The sequence below is a fragment of the Silene latifolia genome, chromosome 8 (genome assembly GCF_048544455.1).
Source record: "Silene latifolia isolate original U9 population chromosome 8, ASM4854445v1, whole genome shotgun sequence".
NCBI classification, from domain to species: domain Eukaryota; kingdom Viridiplantae; phylum Streptophyta; class Magnoliopsida; order Caryophyllales; family Caryophyllaceae; genus Silene; species Silene latifolia.
In genome coordinates this window covers 8,252,644-8,272,593 of record NC_133533.1, presented here as the reverse complement: position 1 = coordinate 8,272,593, position 19,950 = coordinate 8,252,644, and the positions used below count along the sequence as shown (strand labels likewise).

At 33.8% G+C, this 19,950-nt stretch overlaps 2 long non-coding RNA genes across 2 annotated transcripts; one reads left to right on the top strand and one right to left on the bottom strand.

Annotated features, from left to right (window-relative positions):
* Positions 1–919: 919 nt before the first annotated feature.
* Positions 920–6,724, bottom strand: LOC141596269 (uncharacterized). The gene is made up of 2 exons (XR_012522427.1): positions 4,929–6,724; positions 920–1,745 (listed from the first exon to the last, which is right to left on the bottom strand). It is a non-coding gene; the product is annotated as an uncharacterized LOC141596269 (long non-coding RNA).
* A 9,811-nt stretch (positions 6,725–16,535) lies between these two features.
* On the top strand, positions 16,536–17,111 carry LOC141594071 (uncharacterized). Its single transcript, XR_012521995.1, has 2 exons — positions 16,536–16,677; positions 16,838–17,111. It is a non-coding gene; the product is annotated as an uncharacterized LOC141594071 (long non-coding RNA).
* The last annotated feature ends 2,839 nt before the right edge of the window (positions 17,112–19,950 follow it).

Below are 19,950 nucleotides of genomic sequence, written 5' to 3'. Positions count from 1 at the left end.
AACAACAGAACTTAACCACTTACTTTATTTATAGAATGGAGCTATAAAATAATGACGCTCTCTCATTTTTCTTATGGAATTAATTTAAAGGTTAATCCCGTTCCTTCGAGTTTTTCTTCCATAAGTTTAGTCATCTTCTCAACCATGAGTGGTGTGAAATAGTTTCTCCACTGAAGTTTTTGCTTAATTGGGGTTCAAACCCAAACTATTTAACAAAATAGGGCGGGTTTCAAACTATTTACCAAAAATGGGTCCACGTCACTATTTTCGCGTTTTCCTTTTTTTTTGGAAATTCTACATATCTCGCTGTCTGGGACAGCGAGATACTACCGATGCCAAAAACAAAAACAAGCAGTATGCTACTTATTGTGGACATGTAATTCTCGCTATGTGGGACGGCGAGATAGTGGCTGCAATAACTTACAACTATTCTGACCTTGTGCACTTTATGTATTAATTCCCATTCTGACCTTGTGCACTTTATGTATTAATTCCCTTTCTCGCTGTTCTGCATGGCGAGACATTAGAGGGGTTAAAAAAAAAAAAGTTCAAACGACAACTTCCAGGAGCATGCATTAAGCTCCACTATAATTAATTACCTAAACCTGTAGGTAGAGCTGGCAAAAGTTAACACGACACGAAAACACGACACGAACCCGACACGAAATTAATGGATTTGGGTCAGGACTTAATGACCCATTTAAGTAAGTGGGTCGACACGGACATGGCACGAAAATTAATTGGGTCGGGTTAGGGTTGGGGTATCAAAACACGAACCCAACACGAATAACCCGTTTAATTAAACGGGTCATAATCAAGTCGGGTTGACCCGATACGAACCCGACACGACCTGATCTGTTTGCCAGGTCTACCTGTAGGTAAGCATCAATCCAGCGGCAATTAACGTTGAACACATGAATGAGTTTGAAATTCACAACCGTTTCATTATATAAATAAGTTTGAATTTCATACAAGATAAGTATCCTAAAATTAAACCAAACTAAACACAACCATGTATATCACATAATTTCTATTCTTGATGACTTTTCTCCTTTTTTCTTGACCTTGAAGATGATGCGCCTTCTTCACTCTCTTGGCTTGGTGGAAATTGGAGACGGTGCTCTAAATGGCGGAAGTTGTATCGCGGAGGGGATGAAGGTCTTGGCTCTTCATAGTTGACAAGATGCCCTTGATTGGTAGTGCGCAAGGCGTTAAGTGACATATTACGCATTTTTTCAATCAATGTACAATACCTCAAAGGGACATCGTCCGACATATTCTCAAGCATTGTCGTCATTGTGTTGTAGTTGTATACCACTACTACAAAAAGTGTAATAGACATCACCTAATATACATCAGAGTTTCTAAAAAAACTGATGTATAAATATAGACATCAGAGATTTTCAAAAAACAGATGCCTATTCAATTTAATATACATCAGTGATTTTAAAGAACCGATGTCTATTAAATTGGTTTTTAAAGGACATGAGATATTAAAATATCCGATGTCCATTTAATTACACATATAACTTTAAATCAACACCCATGACCCAACAATCCTACCCTATACTCAGCATATCGCTCCTCGTATCCTAAAAACCACAGCAACTCGCCCACCACTCTCCGCTCCACCGCCACCATTGCCAAGATGAACATGCAGTATCCGACTTCATCGCATCGAATCGCCCACCACTCTCGGCTCCACCTCCACTTGGTTCCTCCTTGATAATTGGTACAGCTCATCCCTAATTTATTTTGAATTAGTTAAAATTTATGGGTAATCTGACTATTTGGTGTTGTATGATGCTATTGTTGTTATTTAAATCGATAAATATAACATTATAATTGTTGTGTTTAATGTATTAGAACTAAATTGATTAGATTTTAAGATTAGGGTTGGTCCAAATTAGGGATTCTTTTTATTCAATTTCAGTGTAAGGTCTTGTGATTTTCAATTTTCTATTTCAATTCGCTACTGCTTATTCTTTAATTTTGGAATCAAACCTGTAGTTTTTGCTTCGAAGGCTGCTAAACGTGACATGGTTATTTTGTATGTTGCGATATTTGAACTTGTTTAAATGTAGATGAAAATAAATTTGCGGGATGCAGTGACTACCCAGTATCAAGAGCGTCGTTTTATGACTGTTGGACCTTGTTTCATTTGCTTAGTAGCTAGTGGTTCGCGTTGTAAGAATTGGATTATTTGGAATAACATTTGAATAATTTTAATGATAGGTTTGTGTTATTTTGGTGAGTGGCAGCCAAGTAGTCGAGATAAACTATGCGAAAGCCGACACTCAGCCCTAGATTTGATTCTTTTGAGAAAGGTATTCTTTTTCTGATGCTACTATTTATTTTGATACGGTGTTAAGTTGTTAACTTTACGAATTTTGTTGTCATACGTTGTATTATGTTGGTAGCTTTACCTTTATGTGGGTAGTTGTTGATAAGAGATATTTGAAATATACTTGGGCAATAATGGAGGTTGGGAAGCTAATGTTATAAGATATGTCAAATGTGGTATAAGAGCTGCAAGTATTCTTGGTTTGCAATGAGCTCGGTCTGGTTGTGATTGAAAAAGGGGTAAAAAAAAGAGGAGTTGGAGATTGGTGAGGGAGTGATAAAAATGTCATATTTCACGAGCTTTAGTTTTTTGTTTGTTTGTATACTTTACTCTTTGTTGCCTTCACTTTCTAGTTCCAGTTAGTAGCAAGTGGTATTTTGTTATATACTCCCTCCCATCCAGACCAAAGGTTACGTTTGACTTTTTGGCACTATTCATAATTGTAGAGAATCTTTGATATTATTAGTAATGTATAAGAGAAAATATAGTCATGCGAGATCTTATTTAATTCATCGTCATGAATGCTATAAGAATATTAAGTTTTTATAATTTTTAATAATGTGTAACTAAAGATATTCACGTTGCAAAACACGTCTCGGCAAGCGTAATAAAGTCAAATGTAACCTTTGGTTTGGATGGCAGGGAGTACATTCCATGAAAACATTAACTTTCATTGAAACACTAAGTTATCTCTTTTATCTTGTCCATCCATATAGTTATAAGTAATTGTGCATTCTGTTGACTTTATAAAATTCCAGTATATCCCTTTTCCTCTTAATGATAACGACTGGTATGTTGCGAAGTTCACTTGAACTGTTCTGACTAATGTCTTCATTTTGAATTTATTTTCTCTTTAGTTGATTGAGGCAGCCAGGTCATGCTAACTATGGGATTATATTCAGTGGCTGTTTTTCCTCCAATATCAAGGTAATGGTTAACATTTCACCAGCATTTTCGTCGTTAGTTTGATTAATTAAGTAAAGTTTTTCTTTACATGTGCGCATTTGAAACCACATTATTTAATGTTTGTATTTCAAATATTATCTTGAAATATTAAAGTTTCATGTTGTTTGCAAGATCTGGACAACCTGTCGTTCCAGTGAGACGAGTTCCTGGTGAAGGAATTTGTTCGAGAACTATGCTGTCATAGTGCTTCCTATGTGATAAGGTATATTCTATTACATCTAGTTCATTGGTTTGAAATGAGGAACTTTGACTATGGTTCTAAATTTATTTCAAAACTAGTTATATGATGCAATTTTCATTTTTAGTATTTGAGGGATGCAGATATTTGATTATCTGCTGTCTTACTTTCACGCGATTTTGATTCATCATCAATCGTATAGGGAGTGCCTTTGCCGGAAGGGACCTTGCTGCAAAGAAAGAAATCAGATGATGCCATTCTTTTAGGGGATATTGGAGGGTAATGCTTATGTACACTTTCTTGTATTGTATTCGAGCTTTTTGTTTAACTGCAAGGGTTCTAACATGGCTCTGATGGACCTTAGGTACAAATGGGATAAGCTTGAAAAGAAGCTGAAGCCAAAGACTGGTTTTCTTCAGGTTCGATCAGGTGTTGATGTTTTGCTAATTTAAGGCTAGCAACTGTTATGCCACAGCTTTTCATGTCTACTTTAGTCGTCATTCCATTTAATGTATGTGGTAATCTTCTATTTACTCTGTTCTCGTACCCAATACTTTTTGCAGGGAAAAAAATGAGGATTCGTTTTCATCTGAGCGTACTTCAGTCAACTTTGTGTTTTCGATTGGAAATTTGTGGAATTGTTACTGCCTCAATAAGAATAATTTTTTTTATTATTATGCTTTGGAGTTTCTATTTCCACTCTTATATCATTTCTTTAATTAACTTGATGGTTAATCAATTATGTTTAAACTTTTTGGATACATGTACCATTATGCTAAGCAGGTGAATTTCACGATATGATCTGATCATGCTGTAATTTTCTTACATCTTCAGGTACATGGACAACCATTATTTTGTAGATGTCATATTCACCTTATGAAATTGACGAGAATCCTTATTTAGGAGCGGCCTATTTTCTGAATGTTTAGTAATGTAATGTACTTCATTACTTTGTCTGGATGATGGGTTTGGTTGTATATATATACAATAATAATTGTTGTATACAATATTTTGCAAACTAGAAAGGAAGGCAGGTTATTTGCTAGTACGCCAATTTTTTTTTTTTTAAAAAAAATAGAACAATAGACATCAGACTTTACTAAAAATTGATGTCTATCTATGCAATAGACATCGGTTTTTAGTAAAACTCTGATGCATATTCATAAAATAGGCATGGGATAAAATTAAACCCGATGTCTATTCTTGAATAGACATCAGATTTAAGACTGATGTATATGCATAAAGAATATACATGTGTCAACTGTGCATCAGTTGTAAATCCGATGCCTATTAATGAAAATGTCGGATATCTATGATGATTTTTGTAGTAGTGTACGTTGCTCTCGGTCTATATTATGCAAATCAACATCATTAAAAAGTTACATGATAAAGTTAAATAAGTAAAATTGATTTAAAGCTAAATAATTTAAAACGACTTACTAGTGTTTGATAATCGGCGGCGGTAGGGTAGTAGTAGTGATGATCCTCGTAGTAGTCATAGACTTGGTTACTATGTGGAGCAATGCGTTGACGAGTGATAGGGATGTACCATTCATAGTACTCATTGTCCCGATTAACCCGGAGTATTGGGCTCCCCCTTGAACCGTTTTTTGCATACGGTTGTCCCATTGCCTTATGTACATTCTATGTAGGTGGGCAAAATCCGTTGTACAATTCCCTTGTCTGCTAACATTATGCAAATCCACAGAAGTATTACATAATTCGGGAATGCTTTGATCCCACCCAAATTGTCGCATACACCTATATGGTAGGTGCCATTCCACCATCTCAAAGCAAATTAGGGGAGCGATTACATACCATTCCTCTTGATTCTCCGAACATCTTGGTGATAGATGTTGGAGGACACTTGGTGTGTATGGTACCCAAACAAACTTCAACTCAACCATCCTATCAAATAGGTCCCTCAACACACTTAGTCCTAGCCTATGGTCTTTGTATTGTCGTGCCACCCTAAGGAGCGGAAGGTGTAACAAGATCTTCACCATCATCATCATCATCTTCATCCACCTCATTTACCAAGATATCATCCTCATTCTCTTCAAACTCATCCCCATTAACATTTCCATCAAATTGATATTGATCAACACTATTCGCCGATAAAGAGACACAAAACATAGAATCCTCTCCCCTCATTACTTGACTTAACATGTTTGAAAAGGTTAAATTACTTTCAGTGGAGAAAGGATTAGGAATTACATTAGATGGTTGAATTGGTGTAACCTCAATATACAAATCCATAGAGGCCGCCGCATTTGAATGATAAACACTAGCCCATAACGCCCTTAAACCTCGAGCATTATCTAAAGACAACAATTTATACCCTTTCACAGTAGGATACTTCATCTTAATTTTCAAGGCAAATTCACTACTATCAACCTCTAATTCATCACATATTAAAGAACACACTTCATTAAAACTTTGATTGCTACTAACAAACACAAAAAATTGTTCTCCATCCTTATAACCTACATTTCCTCCTTCAATCATTATCTCACCATTACAATAACAACACAAAGGGTAATTGATTTTCTCCATTTTAATTTTTTCAAAACAAAGGAAGTAACTAAAACAATTTTAAAACTAAAAACAGCTAACAAATCTAATGTATAGACCGAAAATTTACTCTAATATGCAAAAGGGAGAAAATACATATAATCTAATTGCAATGAGTAGGATTTTAATAACAAGAATGAAACTTATTTACCTCTTATGCTGTGATTGTGTTTCTTGTCTGTCTTAGCAGGTTTGGGAAGCGACCCATCAACAAAACAATCCTTATTTTTAGACACCAAAGCCATAAAAGCATCCCTCCTCCAGCCCAAGAAATCATGGCCATCAAACACAGAAGTAACTAGACTAGAAGTAGGTTGTTCTGATTGTGCTAAAAATAAAGGATCATCATAATATTCATAAGAAGAAGAAGCTGAATTTGGAATTTCAGAAGCAGGCATGTTGTATAATTTGTTGCAAATGTAAACAAATGACTATTGTAGCGGAAGCGTAAAGAATTTGAATATAAAATCGATGAATGCTCGAATATACCTACGAATTTTGGAAGAAATTAAGGAAGATGAACACCCAAGATCATAAGCAAAGATGAAGATCTTCAATTTGAAGAACCCAGAAAATCGTCACCAATGATACCATGTAAAATCTTGTTAATGTAAGAGTATAGAAGTGTAAATGATATTGATCGAGTATAATTCTATTTTGTATGTATTACAAAGTTACTTCTATTACAATGAGCACTCTTGGTTTATATAGGAAGAGCTATCTCTCTAACTAACCTTAACAACTTTAGTCTAGGTAACTAACTAACTATAGTTAGTTAGAGAAGTTAGTTAGTTAGTTAGTTAACTATACATGAATAACTATCTAAGCTATACCTAATAATGTCGTATGACTATTTATTAATGAATTGATACTTTCTTTCAAAACAAGAAGGAAAATAAAAGCAATTAAACAATACAATTAAGCAATGAGTAGGTCTTCTGAGAGACGGTCTCTTAATAAGCTTTATTGAGAGACTAGTGTACAGTTTTTTTAAGAAAAAGTGGTACTAAAGGTAATAAAATAGGTACAAATCATGATTAGTGATAAAATTGGTACATTTATTATGTAAATAGGTACGAAATTACTATGTTACGATAAACAACAAAAGGGGTACGAAATACAAATAAAAGGGTACGAAATATTGGTCTCTCAATAACTTAGTGAGAGAACGTCTCTCCCAAATTTTAGTATTAAGGAATAATTGTGTCTTTTTTTCGGTGCATTAAATTTATTGTTGGACAACTTCCAACGGTTTTTCAAGCAATCCATTCCTCATAATTGAGTATAGTCTTAGCTAGAGACAATAAATGAATTAAACATTAAACAATACAATTATAATACAATTATAAGCAAATAATTGTATTGTATGATTCACAAATGACGTATGTATGTGTTATTGAAGCTTCTATAAATAAATACTTCCTCCGGCTTGCTGTTTTCTTCCCATTTCATTAAAATATTCCTCACATATATTAGAGAAACGGGAAGAAAATTAAAAGTCAGAGGGAGTATGAAATATGAATTGGGTCGGATCCATTATTTTGCTCTTTATTTATAGAGGCTTCAACAACACATACATACATGGTTCATACTCAGCTTAATTGTATTATTGACTTTCTTTTATTTTTCTTTTTGTTTATCATACTGTTGGACCTTTAGTCCTAATTAGTTATTTTGATAATGACAGTAATGATTTGTATGTGGACTTAATATTATAAACATATGCGTGTAGTAATTGTGTGCTTAAGTCTTAATTTAGAAAGGAACAATTACAATGACGCAAGCTTGAAGTTTGGACCAAGGAGGTACAACTTCGAAGACACTTGATCGTTGTATTCAAGCAAGATCAAGATCAGAAATCAACCACGAGACTCAAGATGAGAGACTTGTGAAGAGACGATTCGTTTACTGAAGATCTACTGAAAATTAGATAGTATAAGTCGTCATCCGGTAATGGTTTTACTTTGTTTGATTTAAAGGTTAGTGAAGTTATTGATGGGGCATATTCTGCACCCGCTGACCGAGTCAACATATTGAGCAAGGTCAAAGATATCCACAGCAAGTCAACGTATTAGACAAATTTAACCGACGAAATGCACTGTCGGCTGTCACTTGGGTCTCGGCTAGGCAACCAGCCAGCCGGGAGACATATCCGCGTACTCACATCCAAGACCCCTCGGCATGGAATCAACTCGGCCAGCCGGCCAGCCATGGGTCCCTCGGCCGAGGGTAGAACAGTCTTTCCACCTTCTCTGCCACTTGGCCACTACGTGGCAAAAGGTGAAAGTCTATAAATACTCCACTTCTCTCATTGAGAAAAGGATCCGAAAATAATCAAATACTCCACCGTCTCTCTGGAGTTTTTTTGTAAGTTGAGTAGGTCTTCTGAGAGACGGTCTCTTAATAAGCTTTATTGAGAGACCAGTGTACAGTTTTTTTAAGAAAAAGTGGTACTAAAGGTAATAAAATAGGTACAAATCATGATTAGTGATAAAATTGGTACATTTATTATGTAAATAGGTACGAAATTACTATGTTACGATAAACAACAAAAGGGGTACGAAATACAAATAAAAGGGTACGAAATATTGGTCTCTCAATAACTTAGTGAGAGAACGTCTCTCCCAAATTTTAGTACTCCCTCTATTTTTCTATATATGACTTTCTCACATTTTGAGACACACACTTCTCTCTTCAATATCTCTCAAATTATATGATTAAATATAGTGATATATATACTCATATGAAAGAATTTTTCATAATGAATTTAATGGTATAATTTTTATAATTTTTTATCAAATATATTTTTGTAAATATTAAAGTCAAAGGCCCGTCTCGAAAAAGCAAAACGTCATATATTAAAAAATGGAGAGAGTATTAAGAAATAATTGTGTCTTTTTTTCGGTGCATTAAATTTATTGTTGGACAACTTCCAACGGTTTTTCAAGCAATCCATTCCTCATAATTGAGTATAGTCTTAGCTAGAGACAATAAATGAATTAAACATTAAACAATACAATTATAATACAATTATAAGCAAATAATTGTATTGTATGATTCACAAATTCTATCTCGATTTGTTGTGGGCTATGGAGGCCGAATGGACCGAATGGAAACCCTAGGGGCCGAAACCCTAGAGGCCGAAACCCTAGTGGTCGATCCAATCCCAAACCCTAGCCTCCTACTTGTTCGTCAAGTCATTTAGGGTTTTTGCACCTTCCAGAATATTCTAAAACCTAAATACCTCTCTTCATTCAACATTTATTTGTGACACACATCTACACTTTCAAGAGAAAAAATATTTAAGCAAAAATTATTTGAGCTTTAATTCTTATTTTTACAAATTGCTTATACAAAAATTGTGCATCATATTTGTCAATCACTCAAAGAGAAATCGTTATAGGATACTAAGTACACAAAGATATTATACTCACTCGCATAACGTGAGATTAGTATTTATCGTTGTACTTTTTTTATTAACCTAAGAGCAATCTAGAGTATTTAGCGATACTCAATCTGAGTTATAATCATATAGTTGATTATATGAATGAATTGATAATTTTTATAATCCGTAGAAAGGTATTAAAAATTATTAATCGAGAATAGTGGACGTAGGTTTCGACTTGTGAAACTGAACCACTTCAAAAATCCTGAAATAATAAATAAACATCTATAAAATATTATTAAAATGTTAGCCTAAAAATGTCACGTAGACAATGCCACATGGGATGAAAAAAAACCGCGTACACAATAACAATGTGACTTGACAAACTAATATGACATGGATTATCAATTTATTATTATATTGCATTAACTTAATTCACTTATTTCCTTTAAAAATCCATCCATATTCTATTAGCTTTAAACTTAATTAACTCAAAAAAAATTACAATACAAAAATACGCATTAACTATAAGTTAATAATTTCAAGATATTTCATATGGAGTAGTATTATATGTATTCCAAATAAAAAAATTGAATACATAAGAAATTAAGAACGAAGAAGAATAAATGAAGTTGAAAAAAAATAAATTGTATTGTCACTAATTCACAACTTTTTTTGAAAGGCACTAATTCACTATTGTTGTTATCATAACTTTGTTGTATATAGAAGACGTTTTACAGAACTAATTAATCGACAAATGAGTATTAAAGATCATATAAAATATTTTCTTAGGAAAATATAAAATATATGGAAAAGAAAATATTTATTTAATTTAAGTAATTTACAAATAAATTCTGTAAATACTTAAGTGAAATTAAACAATAATAATAGAATTTTAAAAGATTAGTAATACCGTGTATTTAGTTCATGAAATTATTTCACGTAAAGGATAAGGTTTTGAAAAATATAAAACATATGGAAAAGAAAATATTTATTTAATTAAGTAATTTTCCCTAAATACTTAAGTAAATTAACCACTAATAATAGAATTTTACAAGGGTAGTAATACCATGTATTTAGTACATGAAATTATTTCACGTAAAGTATAAGGTTTTGTAAAAAAAAAATATTGCATTGTTTAGCAATATATTTAGTAAGTAAAACTAAAATAATTATATTTAAAATTTTGTGTTTATGGTGAATTTAAATGAGACCTTCTCCATTACACTTTTACTGTTTAATTATCCTTTAAAATTTATTTCAAATTAATTGTTTTTTTGAAATTTTGTATGATAAATGAGTTAACTATTAGTATCTATACAACATAATAAAAAGGCAAGATGAGTAGTTTATTATTTGACGTGTGTCCTGTTAAGCAATTTTAAGTGACACATTTTATGTTATTTTTCTTTGCATTTTATTAGGAATAGTAAGAGATTATGAGTTGGTATGTATAAATTATGATACAATGAATTTGCATAATTAAGTGTATTAGTGGTGACTTTTTAGTTCCTCACTGAGTTTGTATAAATACCTCCTCATAGAGAAATAAGAGAACCAAGCAAAAACAAAATCAATATTGTAACTCTCTAAAGTCAAACACATTTTATATCACTCATCCTTAATTCTCCATGGGTCATGTGAAATGTACATTGAAGACAAACATTCTATCCGCCTCCGTTTTATTGTGCTTTGAAAATCAATGGTTCAATTTCATATAAATTTTGGATCTCAAAGACGCTACATTGCTATTAAAGTTTAAACTTTTTAGTTTGTTTACATGTCAATTTCTCCTGATTGTTCATAATTTTCATAGTATAAAGCTACAAATTTAAAAATTTAATATTTAAATATTTAAGTTCTGCGTAAAATAAAAAAGTTCAACTTCATAGTTATGAAGTCAAATAACCAACTCTGGTTCCTTCCTTGCTAATCTCTAAATCACGTGATTAATATTTGTAATCTGCTTATAAGGTCCCATAATAAATTGTGTGTGGTGTAATTGTGTATGTTGTGTTCTCATTAGCATATTGGAATGTATAAATATAAGATGGAGTTGGGTCAAAGCCCAATTACAAAGTAGTAATTAATACGAGGCCTAATCGGCCCTAATAATGTTGCACTTAGGTCATCTTATCGGATAGCACTGATTACAAAGTAGTCAGATGTGTCACACTCAGTCACTCATACAATACGAGTATATTTTACGGAGTATTTGAAAAACAGAGTGGATTTCTATATTTTTATTTTGGTCCTCCTTCTTTGAGTGTAAGGAAGACGTCCTCTTGAAGGACGTAAGTATTGTGCTTTCTAATGACATTTCCGTTGTATGTGGACTAGGGTTGAGCAAAATTATATGGCATCGAGTCAAGACTTGAAGGTGGCGTACACTATAAGGCATGAAATTCCTAGCTCAGGGCGAGTACTTGAGCAAGCCCAGTCCAGAGTTAAATGGATGAAAGGCGTCATGAGTCTTGAGCGGACAAAGACCATTTGTGTACTAGAACTGTTGATCAGGTGGACCCTTATCAGGTTGGGTGCCATAGGTCTGGTGGGTCCTTTCGAGGTTGGACACCAGAGACCGTTTGTGTTCTAGGAATTCTGAAGTGGCGGACCCGATCCAGGGTATATATTGAAATATTGGTTGCAGGGGATGTTCGATATGCATGTGTAGCAAATTCCCAAGAAGGGCACATGGACATGCACGCTCAGGAGCATGAGGGGGCACTCACTTGACCAGGCGGTGACATGTGGTGAAAGACATGGCTTGTGGTAGCATGGTGTGTCGGCTAAGGGGAGGTTATCAAGACGTGTGATGTTTCAAGTGTCTAGAAGTTGGGAATGTAGGTGTGGAAAATACTCTGTAGTGGTCAAGGCTCGAGTTAAAGATGATGGTCCTTGGTTTGAGGGGAGGATTGTTAGGGTGCAAACCCATGTCACACATCGATAGAATAAAGTTGGAAGATCATCTTTATAAGTGTCTACAAAATATAATAGTACGAAGCCTTTTGGGAAGAAGTCTAAGAGTAAATCCGTAAGGGCTTGACCCAAAGCGGACAATATCGTACTATTATGTACAGTGGACACCGGTGCAACAGAGGTCTAACATAAGATATTCACGCTTCCGCACAACACTCACAAAGAATAAAAAAAAAGAACGGAAAATTCACGTGGTACCCTCGAACTTTGCCATTTTTCACGTGGTACCCAACTTTTTAAGTTTGTGCACATAATATCCTTGAAATTTGATTTTCAAGCACAACGTGCCCTTTTTATCGTTTTTAAAATTTTTAATTGAGCATAAATTATAGATGAGAAATCGGAATAGACTAATATTTTTTCAAATTGATTAACTCTTCGAGATCTATAAATTCATAAAACGAAAATGGCCATTCGGAAATTTAATATCGAAGATATGTTCGATTTGAGATTTTCGTTAAAAAAAACCTATATATAAAATGTCGGTCGGCAATTTTTTTTCTCAAATCGTAGATTATGACGAGATAATCATTTAACGAAAAAATTGGCCGATTCTGAATTCCGATCTAGGAGTTATGTGCAATTGAGTTTTTTTAGAGCGACAAAAAGGATATGTTGTGCCTGAAAATCAAATTTGGATGGTATAATGTACACAAACTTAAAAAGTTGGATACTATGCGTAAAATGGCAAAGTTCGAGGATACCACGTGAATTTTCTGAAAAAAGAAAAACAAATGATTAGGACAAAAAAAAAGTACATGGTTTGAAATAAATTGCGTTTTCCTATAGTGGAATTTGCGTTTTTTGATAGTTCATTTAACCGGGGTACGTAATTCTAATGGCTGATTCAAATGTGTCGACTTCTTGTTTATTAAGATGTACGGAGTAGCAATGGAATTAAGTCGATAAATGCAACACCCTGGCCCAAACCGTGGGTCGAGAGCTCACACTGGCCAGATTCAACCCTGTGTTTTGGGATGGTAACTTTTGTCTAGTTCATCTCCACTAGGTTTGTGAATGTGATCCAGGCTAGTATTTGACGAAATGAAATACTCAATTATGTGTAAAGAAGCATAATTTTTTAAGAAGCATTATTATAAGCCCAAATTGTTGATTACACCCTAATATGTTACAAAACTTGAAAATTACCCCCTAATATTTTTTTTTAAAAACTTACCACCTAATATGTCTATTTTTCTTCAATATCAACACCAGAACTTGTTCTACTCTGTCCAAAAGAGATGCAATTCATGGACTATACAACTAGTTGTATATGTTGTACTGTGTAGAATCAGAGCTTTGTGTCAAAGTATCCGAGCTTTATATTAAAGAATATGAGTTTTATTAGAAAGTATTGAGTTCACCATTTAGACATTAAAAACATGAACTTTAAATTAGCTCAGAAAGAATACACATAAGCTCGAATTCTTATACTTGGTTGTACCATGTTTATGGTACAACTAGATTTATAATCCTATTTGTGAAAGAGATGTTACTTGGCTATTATACCCTTCTATTATGTATTAAACCCTCTATTATGTATTCCAATTCACTCTTTACCATTCATCCTTTTTCTTTTCATTTTCTATGTTATTCTTCTTCTTCTCTCTTTCCCTTCTCTTCCTTCTATATTAAGTTTACCCAACAATGTCTTCCACCTCCGATTGCTTGTCCTACAATAAATTTAAAAGGCCCAAATTATGCTATTGTGGTAAAGAAGTGAAGCGACTAACCTCTTGGACAAACAAGGACCCTGGAAGAAGATTTGAAGCATGCTCCATTTTCGACCCAAGGAAACAAATTCGTGGTTGCAATTACTTTTCATGGGTTAATATTAAATCAAATTGGAATGAAACAAGCAATTTTATGTGACATCAATTTGTACCCATTGCCATTGAGTCTGGAATTAGGGTTGTGATGAAGATAAATCAAAGTAAAACAACTATGCATTGATGATTAAGTAAATAGAGTAAACTTACTGAAATTAAGATGATGATATTGATGATGATGACACACGCAGCAGAAGCACACAACAGTACAAATTGAAGATGAATGGTGAAAGCCTTGGTGATGAATAGTGAAAGTGTCGGGTAAAAACAATGGGTAAATTAGGATTAAGTTGGAATGGGTAATGGATATAAGGCAAGGGCATATCGGACCTAAAAAATCTTCTCTCACCGGAAAAAAAATTAAAAGTGTTGATATTGAAGAAAAAAAGACATATTAGTAGAGGTGATCATGGGCCGGGTCGGGCCGGATTTGGGCCGGGCCGTAGCTTTAAATTTAGCCCAATTATACGGGCCGGGCCGGGCCACAAGTGCGGGCCTTTTTCATTGGCCCAAGCCTGGCCCATGCAGGCTTTTGGGCCTTTCCGGGCTCAATTTTTTATTCTTTAGAGGACTTTAGAAATCTTCATTTTCGAGGAATAACATAGTTCGTTATCGAAATTGATATAGAAAATGTTAGTTGACGAAGTATTTTATCTAACCTACAATTTGTGAATAAACTAAGTGCGTAATTTTTAGAAATATAATAATATAATTAAGTTGTTAGATGCATATATTTTTATTTGGGCTTAGAGTCGTTTACTTTTCACGTTAATTCTAGTAAATAAGTTACTTGACATCAATTGATTGATAAATTCTTTTACTACGGCTCATATACATCCTTAAATTATACTTATAATAGTAAATTTTACATATGGTCGGGTCGGGCCAATTTTTGGGCCTTAAGGTAGGCCCAAACCCAGCCCAATATTATGAATTGGCCCATGGGCTTTTTGGGCCTAAAATTGAGGCCCAAGCCCGAGAAAAAAATGGGTTGGGCCAGGTCGGGCTTGCGGGCCTGGGCCATTTGATCAGCTCTACATATTAGGTGGTAAGTTTTAAAAAAAAAAAAAAATTGTTAGAGGGTAATTTTCAAGTTTTGTAACATATTTGGGTGTAATTAATAATTTGGGCTTATTATAATAATCTTATGTGATTAAGACGTAAAATGCATGAAACAGAATGGATATGTCAATGTCTAGAGATGCATCAGCATCAGCATCAGCATCACCCTTTAATATTATGATACAAAATGCCAAAAAGAGGTCTCGACCACTAAGCCATTTTGCTGATCAAAATTCGTAAACAATTAAAAGAGTCGGTATTGGATGAAGAAAATAACGAATAACTTGATTAATATATATTGTAATAACAATTACGAGTGTTGTTAATTCTTTATTTATTCTTAGTGTGTAAGCAATTTTTTGTTTTAGAACACACTCTTTTTGCATTTTACTCGTCTTTAGATCAATAAAATGTAAACACTTTCTAGAAAAAATAAAATAAATAATCAGAATACAGGCGAGTAAATTGTAAACCTACTTTGTGATTATTTTAATTGATGAATAAAAAATAAGTGTTGGATAAACTAACAAATCATCAAACTCAAGACATGAATCACGTTGCGCAACTTGCATTCGAGCAGTGGCGGATCTAGGAGGGGGCTTGCAAGGGCCGCCGTCCCTCTGATGAATGAGAATTTCGTAAATTTTAGCTAAATGTTTTCCGAATGTACCTTATATACTTGCCCATTCTCCTCCTCTAAAATCCCCTCCCCCCGAAATCCTGGCTCTACCACCGCATTCGAGTCATGTACTAATATGTGTCATTGCACGAGTCATATTTCAGGTAACGTGGATAAGAAAGATAACGCTTAAAACGCATAAACAAAGTAGTTGTAGTTGTTAATCACTCTGTCATGGTCATTTATTGTCCTTTTTCATTTTAGGATGTCTTAGTCAATTATTGTCCTTTCTATTTTAAGAATAAACTTGATGAACAATTTGATTAATTACACTTAATTTGGTCCACTTGTCATTTAGTAATTAATCACACTTAATTTGGTCCTCTTTCCTTGGTCTTTATACCAAAATTAAAGGACAATAATTAATCGGGACGGAGGGAGTAGTTAGCTTGTTAGACAATGTTAGTCGTCGATAGGACAATAAATTAATCAATCATGGAAGAGGGATGGAAAATAAACAAAGCAAATAATTGTATACAATTAATCTCTGATGAGTATGATTCATGCATATAAATATACACAAAGATAAGTGATGGACCAAATCATACAATCATACAATCTTCTCTTCTAAAAGGTTTAATACATAAAAACTTATATATTGCTAAAATGGCTGCCTCTTTTCCAATGAACAACTTCAACCCCGCTATTGGTGGTTGGTCTCCTCTTACTTTACCCACTCAGGTATAATAACAAACTTACAAGTCTCATTCTATTTTATACATGTTACTATATATGTATTTTAATTTTATTTCGAATGATTACGTTAGTGTCTAATACTTTACTACTATTAACATAACATGATGATACAAGTACTAATAACAATTTTGTTGGTGTTATATAGGTCCCACAAGATGTAGACGTTTCATGTCCAGTGTAAAGATGCATCTTGCATAATTACTAATTGGCCTTTATGCTACCAATGATAGTTTCTAAGTAGTGTGATGTTATGTTAATTTCATTTTAAATCAATTTCTTTTACGGTTCAACTTCAGGCTTTGAGTTCAACTGATGTGGGTGTTCGATGTTTATCGACCTCATACTCGGACTCGGACTCAGTCATATCCTTTGTATGTTTTCGTACCGTTATAATAAAATATAAAGGTCAATGTTTTCTATTTACGTTGTATTGACTTATATTATCACCCTAGACTCTTATGGTTCATAGGCAAACATAATAAAACTAGTTAGGTTCTTACATACTAATAGAGTAACATGTAAAAACTTGCATATATGATCTCCATGTTTTTTTTTTTTAAACCAATTTGTGTTTCTTCAAATATCCTCTCGATTGTAGTTAATCAACAATTTTTTATTACCAAGTAAAAGTCGTTTCTGGGTAACATGGTTTACCGTAGCTAGCATAGAAGCATACTATCCGGATCTAGCTAGCTATCACACAATACGGGGTACATTTTATATGAAAAACAAACTGCATTTGTCAGTCAGATTTCCATTACGGTCAATTAATGAATCGATCATGGAAAAGCGAGTGAAAATAAACAAAGCAAATAATAGTGTATCGAAGAAAAAGAAAAACAAAAGCAAGTAAACAATACGATTAAGCCGAGTGTAATTCACTTAGCCATGTAGACGTATTTTTTGAAGCGGATTTGAGTGATTTTAGTCAAACCCAAGAGACGCGATTTGAAAGCGGACTGAACACCGTGAAGGGTTCGGTTAAAGAACGCAGATGACAAGCACAGTAGTTTTAAACTAAAAGAGTTTAATATTATACGACTATTTTTACCCTGCACAAAAGTGAATAAATTCTAATACCTAAGAAAATAGGAAATTCAAGTTAAAATAGAAGGTAAATAGGATTAACAACCTCCTCTAAATTGATAAACAATCAAACACCCGATATGTGTAACCTAAATAGTACCCCCGAAACCACACTCAATCTAAATCGAACCAAAACCAAACCGAATGATACCCGAAACTAAATATATCCGAACCGATAAGAATGGAACCAATAATCAAAATTGGAAATATCCATTTCTCTTAGAAAACACTCATAGTTTAGGTGTTTTTTCATTAATTCTTTATTTATTAATGTTATTATGAGTTATTATATTCAAATTGAAAAGTATAATGTACAGTTACGCTGTAGGTCACGGGTTAATCCCATTTTAATCAAAAAAAAAAATTCTTTTACTACGGCTCATATACATCCTTAAATTATACTTATAATAGTAAATTTTACATATGGTCGGGTCGGGCCAATTTTTGGGCCTTAAGGTAGGCCCAAACCCAGCCCAATATTATGAATTGGCCCATGGGCTTTTTGGGCCTAAAATTGAGGCCCAAGCCCGAGAAAAAATTGGGCTGGGCCGGGTCGGGCTTGTGGGTCGCCATTTAATCAGCTCTACATATTAGGTGGTAAGTTTCAAAAAAAAAAAATTATTACGGGGTAATTTTCAAGTTTTGTAACATATTAGGGTGTAATTAATAATTTGGGCTTATTATAATAATTTTATGTGATTAAGACGTAAAATGCATGAAACAGAATGGATATGTCAATGTCTAGAGATGCATCAGCATCAGCATCACCCTTTAATATTATGATACAAAATGCCAAAAAGAGGTCTCGACCACTAAGCCATTTTGCTGATCAAAATTCGTAAACAATTAAAAGAGTCGGTATTGGATGAAGAAAATAACGAATAACTTGATTAATATATATTGTAATAACAATTACGAGTGTTGTTAATTCTTTATTTATTCTTAGTGTGTAAGCAATTTTTTGTTTTAGAACACACTCTTTTTGGATTTTACTCGTCTTTAGATCAATAAAATGTAAACACTTTCTAGAAAAAATAAAATAAAAATGTAAATAAATAATCAGAATACAGGCGAGTAAATTGTAAACCTACTTTGTGATTATTTTAATTGATGAATAAAAAATAAGTGTTGGATAAACTAACAAATCATCAAACTCAAGACATGAATCACGTTGCGCAACTTGCATTCGAGCAGTAGTGGATCTAGGAGGGGGCTTGCAAGGGCCGCCGCCCCTCTGATGAATGAGAATTTCGTAAATTTTAGCTAAATGTTTTCCGAATGTATCTTATATACTTGCCCATTCTCCTCCTCTGAAATCCCCTCCCCCCGAAATCCTGGCTCTACCACCGCATTCGAGTCATGTACTAATATGTGTCATTGCACGAGTCATATTTCAGGTAACATGGATAAGAAAGATAACGCTTAAAATGCATAAACAAAGTACTTGTAGTTGTTAATCACTCTGTCATGGTCATTTTTGTTAGACAATGTTAGTCGTCGATAGGACAATAAATTAATCAATCATGGAAGAGGGATGGAAAATAAACAAAGCAAATAATTGTATACAATTAATCTCTGATGAGTATGATTCATGCATATAAATATACACAAAGATAAGTGATGGATCAAATCATACAATCATACAATCTTCTCTTCTAAAAGGTTTAATACACAAAAACTTATATATTGCTAAAATGGCTGCCTCTTTTCCAATGAACAATTTGAAACCAACTTTTGCATTTCTTGCTACGGGCAGGGGCATCTAATACCCCGGGCGACCACGGGCGCGGAACCGGGCCTCCACTTTTGGCCACTGAATTTATAAGCTTACTAATAAAATTTAATACAAATCTCGACGTGTAATACACTTATACATTCATATTTGGGGCCTCATTTTTTTGTGGTGCACCGGGCCTCCGTTTACTTTAAGACGCCTCTGGCTACGGGTGCACCCGAACCCACTCAGGTATAATTACACGTCTCATGTGATGGGAGCGCTATTATGAGATTACTCTCAACCGTGAAAGAATTTAAGTGAAATAAAGTGAAAAATGATTATATTTACTTAAACAACACATAACTAATTTCATCTATGATCATCCCTATCTACTAAAAGAATAGGTGAACTCATACATTTTCCCTCCAAAAAGCATCTTTTTAAATAAGGAAACT